Below are 6,000 nucleotides of genomic sequence, written 5' to 3' on the forward strand. Positions count from 1 at the left end.
CAGCTGTGCGAATGTTCTAAGAGTTCTGAGAGTCTGCCCAAAGGGTCATCACCATGGAAACAGATAAGTGAGAAATGAGTGACACAGAGCTGCTGTGTGTCTGCTTTTAGCTCACATTCTCAAAACTGAGAAAATTGAGTTTTGAGAAACCCTGGTCTAGACAAACAGTTCTCAGACGTGACACAGAAACTAGGTTCCATAAAAGAAAAAAAAAATTGCTAAATTTAACCTTTATCAAAATTAAAATTTTTGCTCTGCTGAAGACCCCATTAAGAGGATGAAAAGACTAGTTACAGACTGGGACAAGATATTTGTAAACCGTATATCTGACGAAGGACTTATCTAGAAAATATGAAGAACTCAGTAGTAAACAGACAAGCAAACAAAACCCCCCAGATAATCCAATTAGGAAATGTGCAAAATATATGAACAGACGCTTCACCAGAGGTTATAAAATGTTCAGCATCCTTAGGCATTAGGGAACTGCAAATGAAGATATAGCACTTAATCATCTGTTAGGTGGCTAAAACAAATTGGATCTCTTCTATGTTTCCATCTGCAGATGCCTGGGCCACCATCAAAACCAGAACAGCTTTCAGCTAAATTCCTACTTGAGCTGTCTTGTACGACCTCTGAGGTGTAAATTGAGTCTACTATTCCTCAGGACGCCTGGGCTTGGTTTACTGTCTCACAGGGATCTTGCCCCTTGTGCCAAAAGAACATAGATTTACATCTGGTGTCACCTTACCCTGAGCATGTGTGTTGGGGGTAGGGGGTTGGTGTCCCTTGGACTTACAGTGCTGTCCTCCAGCCGTGAGGCCAGTGAACAGAAATGCAACTCAGTTTCACCACAGCTCCCCGCAGAGTTGGCAGATGCCTTAAGGGCAAAAGCAGTTCTAAGAGTTCATTTATACACCAAACACAAAGGCAACACAAAAGCAAACACATAAACAAGTACAACTGCATCCAACTAAAAAGCTTCTGCACCATGATGAAGGAAACCATCAACAAAATGAAAAGGCAGCCTATGGAATGGGAGAAAAGATTTGCAAATCACATTTCTGGTAAGGGGTTAATCTCCAAAATATATAGGGAACTCCTAAAACGCAATAGCAAAAAAAACAAAACAAAACAAATAATCCAGTGAAAAATGGCAAAGGACCTGAATACCAACAGGACATACAATGAAAAGGTGCTCAACATCAGTCATAATCAGGGAAATGCAAGCCAAAACCTCAGGGAGACATCACCTCACACCTGTTAGAGTGGCTATTATCGGGGAGCCTGGGTGGTTCAGTCGATTAAGCGTCCAACTCTTGATTTTGGCTCAGGTCCTGATCAGGGTCATGAGATCAAGCCCTGCATCAGGCTCGTGCTGGGCGTGGAGCCTGCTTAAGATTCTCCCTCTCCTTCTGCCCCTCCCCCCTAAAAAAAAAAAGAATGGCTCTTATAAAAAAGACAAGAGATAACAAGCTTAGCAAGGATATGAAGAAAGGGAAACATCGTACTCTGTTGGTGGGATTGCAAACTGGTACAGCCACTATGGAAAATAGTATTATTTTAAATAGTAATTAAAAAATTAAAAATGGAGCTACCAATGATCCAGCAGTTCCACTTCTGGGTATTTATCTGAAGGAAATGAAAACACTAATTTGAAAAGCTATCAGCACCCGCATGTTAAATGCAGCATTATGTACAGTAGCCAAGTGGAAACAGCCCAAGTGTTCACTGATGGGTGAATGGATAAAGAAGATGCGAGATACACACACACATACACTGGAATATTATTCAGCCTTAAAAAAAACTCCCTTCTCCACCTGATGTGCTTTTCCTTCAAGACTCAGCCCAAACAGGACCTCTGTGGAAAGTTCCCTATATCTTCTAAGAAACCTTCTAAGAAGGCGTCCCCAAACACTGCACACTGCACCATCACAGGCTTTGTCCTGTATTGTTGGTCTGAGCATTGAGAAGCACTGACTATGTCTTCTTTCATGAAACAACTTATTTTGCAGTGTCTACATGGATTGGGCACTGGGCTTAGGAATGTGGACTTTAGCCCTTGACACCTCAAGGAAGTCCTTGTTCTAAAGAAGAAACAGCTGTTTGTGAATGAGTGTGATGTGAGCTTTGAAAGCTGGGGGCAGAAGAGGCTGAGGAGGGGCTCCTGGGTGGCTCAATCGGTTGAGCGTATGACTCTGGATTTCTGCTCGGATCGTGATTTCCTGCGTCCTGGGATGGCCCCCCATCATCTGGACCCTGCTGCCTCTTTCGCCTCATCCCTGCCTTTCCCCTATTTATATAATGAGTCCTTCGGTTTCATTTCTTTGGAAATCCTTTATGATTTATTGAGCACATACGGTTTTTTTCAGGCAATGTGCATGATCTCATTTGATCCTCAAAATAAAATGAGATGGTTATTTCCATTTTATAGATGACAAAACTGAGGCTGACAGAAGTTGAGACACTTGCTCAAGGTCATTCTGCTTTTAGGTACTGGACCTGGATCCAACCCAGGAGCACAACTCTAAGGTCCCATTCTTAGCCTTTGCAGTAAACTACTTGCTCCCTTCCTAGGCCTGGCCAGCTTTCCAAACTCAGCTCTGCGATCACCCCTTCAAAACTTTAAGGAACTTCGCAGTCTTGCATTCGCAACCCCTCCCTTCTGTGCCCTGATCACAGGCATGACTGAATAAAGAACACTTTGCCCATCAGGGTAATAATTGTTCTTCTGCACCATTTTCCCTCACCAGACAGCCAGTTTATGTTGAGAAGGCTCTGGGTTTTTCCTTATCCTTGTAGTTCCCACACTTAACATAGCGGCAGACGTGGGGTGGGTCCTGAATAAAGATTTGCTGTGTGGAATTTCTGGCTCTGCTACTTGCTAGCGTGTGTAAACTTGGAGAAGTTATGTCACCTCTTTGTGCCTCAGTGTTCTCATCTGAACTCGTGTCCTTTTCTGTAAAATGGGTATAATAATAGCCACGATGGAAGGTCACCATAAGGATGAAGGGAGAATTCATCTCCAGGCTGGCATATGGTCAGTGCTCAATAATATACACCCCAGCCTGGCCAGAGCAGGGAGGAAGGTGTGATAGGGGCTCACAGGTCTCCAGTCTTGCCCCTCACTGAGCACCAGACCTACCACCCCACAGGCTTCTGAAGCCTGGGTCGGCGCTCCTCTCTCCAGCCCCTCCAGCATCACCGAGGGAGGCAGCCTCGCAGCTCCCTGCAGCAAAACACTGAGAAGGGTTTTCAGAATGGCAAGGGGCCAGCAGAGTGCTGTTCAGAGCCTCAGTGATCACAGGAGATGGACAAAGACCTTTGTCTTAGTGCCTTTTGGAGTTAAGCGCCAGTATCTGAAAAACCATCTCTGCATTCCGCACTTGTGGTGAACAGCAGAAGCAGAGAGGTCCGGGATACCCAAGGCTTGTGGGGGGAGGATCAGATCCAGAAAGCTCTGGAATAGCGAAACTGAACCAAGGGAGAAGCGTATTGTGCGCTCACCCAGACTTTGTGAAGAACATCTCCACAGAAGTAGAAAAAGAAATGAGTCTTCTCATGCAAAATGACATTTCCATGTTGTATTAGCTTGCTAGGGCTGCTATAACGAAACATCACAAACTGGGTAGTTTCAGAAACAGGTTTGTTTTCTGTGTTTGCTGGACTCTCTGGAAGTCCAAGATCGAGTTGACAGCGTTGGCTAATGTAGATGGACTACTTCCCCCTGTGTCCCCGAAGGGTCTTCCCTGTGTGTGTGTGTGTGTGTGTCCTCATTTCTTCTTCTAAGGGCCCCAATCGTATTGGATTATGGGCTACCTTGATGGCCTCATTTTAACTTCATTATCTCTATAAAGACCCCATCCCCAAGGACAGCCATTCTGAGATACTGAAGACGACACACGAAGTGGGACGGGGCCACAATCCAGTCTCAGACAATTGCCATGGAACAAAAACCTTCCGGGTACAGAAAAAGTTAGCTCAGTTACACCTTTCTTCAGGCTTTTTCTACCCCTTTCATCCCATCTCGGCTGTCAAATCAATAAAAGTCTCAACGTTTTAAAAATAGCTGAACCATTTTGACATTCAGGAAGGTTCAGTGCCTTCTTGAGCTCTTAGATTTGCCCAGCTTGATATGACCTCATGTTTCAAAGGAAGCTGCCTCTATTCAGCGCTTAGTCACAGCTGGCCTTCTGGAACATCCTTCTTAGCATCTGAAGTGGTGGGAGGGGATGTTTTTTAGCCTGGAACATTTTAAGCAATCCAACTCACGCAAATGTTGTTCCTGAACTACGGAGCTACCTGCCTTTTTACCAGAAACAGATGATTTTGCATCAGAATTCCTTTTTTAAAAAAAAGATTTTATTTATTTGACAGAGACACAGTGAGGGAGGGAACACAAGCAGGGGGAGTGGAAGAGGGAGAAGCAGGCTTCCCGCCGAGCAGGGAGCCCGATGCGGGGCTCGATCCCAGGACCCTGTCCCGAAGGCAGGCGCTTAACGACTGAGCCACCCAGGCGCCCCTAGAAATACAGATTCTTGGACCCTACCCCAGACCTATGGAATCAGAAACTTGAGGTATGGTCTAGGACTCTGTTTTAATAAGCTCTCCAGGTGATTCTGGTGCATCTCAGATTTGAAAACCACTATTCTAGAACTCAGGTAAAACCCTGAGGCTCTGTGTCAGCTAAAATCAAGTCTAAATAGTGAAGCTAACAGGAGCATCTGTGTGAAATTGTGATGTAGGGTTCAGGAAAGGGGTCATGACATAAGGAGCACTTCCCAAGCTAGTCCTATATGACTAGGGTGACCAAATAGCCGGTTTGCCAAGATGTCCCAGTCTACTCTTACTGTTCTCATGCAATGACTGATACCATCACTGTCTCACCCTCACAAGTGTCCCTATTTGGATAATAAATTATATAGCCACCACCATGATGCTTCATTTTAGTAGACATGTGGGAAGGAGAACATCACTGAGAAGACCTGTCTACCCGTTACATGCAAGCCCAACAACCAAGTCCTTAGGACTTTCAGTTATTTCTTATTTCTTTCCCATCTGCTGTGTCCTGTTCCCTTCACTTACCTGTGATGGACCCTCTCATGTCTCCTCTGTGCTCCTATTCTTGCGCTAGCTGGGAGATCAGAGCAGATGGTTAACTGGAGCTCCTAATGTTGGCAAAGGAAGTGGGAGGATGTGTTTTGTAATGGAAAAATGCAGCTGGGGCCATCCAAGGTCGGTCTTAGCTCTTGAAATTTTTGGAGCAGAAAAGGAAATGACCAGAAGGGTGACCATGAGTTGGCCAAAGAGGACTCAGAGATGATGCTTCTCAGGAAGTTCCTTTAAGAAGGTAGATAAAATAGGGGTACCTGGGTGGCATCTACCTTTGGTTCAGGTCATGATCTCGGTCCTGAGATCGAGCCCCGCATATGGCTCCCTGCTCAGCGGGGAGTCCCGCTTCTCCCTCTCCCTCTGCCCCTGCCCCCAACTCATCCCCCCCCCAAATGAATAAATAAAATCTTTTTTAAAAATTTACAAAAAGAAGGTAGATAAAATAATCTGAACTACAAGGACAATTTAACCCATTGGTTCTCAAGTAAGTATATCCAAATTAAAATGCTGAGAAAAAGGAAAAGCACTTTCCATGGAGATTTTTAAAGCTTAAAATGTAATGTAAAGCTTAAGGAAGCTCCTATTGTTGCCATAGCCGAGACAGGTATGTTTTATTATTGGTTTGTGTTGATGGTTGGTTTATATTTATAGGATAAGTCTCATGCTTTTAAGTAAGATAGTTGAACAGACTAGGAAAATTTTGGAAGTATTGTACTTCAGTAGAAAAATAGGTCCCTTCAGGATTAACATAATTAAGTAAATTCATAAACAAAATCTGACTTTAACAACATAAATGTTTGAGTGATCAATAAGAGACATTTCCTTCTCAGAAATAACACTGGGTAACAATCACCGATAACATGAAGATTTCCAAAAAAAAATTAACAGATG

The 6,000-nt window shown here is 44.1% G+C and overlaps 1 long non-coding RNA gene across 3 annotated transcripts in view; it reads right to left on the reverse strand.

The window, feature by feature from the left end:
* Window positions 1-5,211, reverse strand: part of LOC123844777 (uncharacterized) — a 28,348-nt gene extending 23,137 nt beyond the window's left edge. For all 3 annotated transcript variants that reach the window (XR_010412008.1, XR_010412007.1, XR_010412009.1), the window contains exon 1: window positions 5,083-5,211. This is a non-coding gene — a long non-coding RNA (uncharacterized LOC123844777). The remainder of the gene's footprint in view (window positions 1-5,082) is intronic.
* Between the last annotated feature and the right edge of the window lie 789 nt (window positions 5,212-6,000).

The sequence above is a fragment of the Mirounga angustirostris genome, unplaced genomic scaffold (assembly GCF_029215605.1).
Source record: "Mirounga angustirostris isolate CCGP_5_RB_7025 unplaced genomic scaffold, mMirAng1.0.hap1 SCAF_5, whole genome shotgun sequence".
NCBI lineage: Eukaryota > Metazoa > Chordata > Mammalia > Carnivora > Phocidae > Mirounga > Mirounga angustirostris.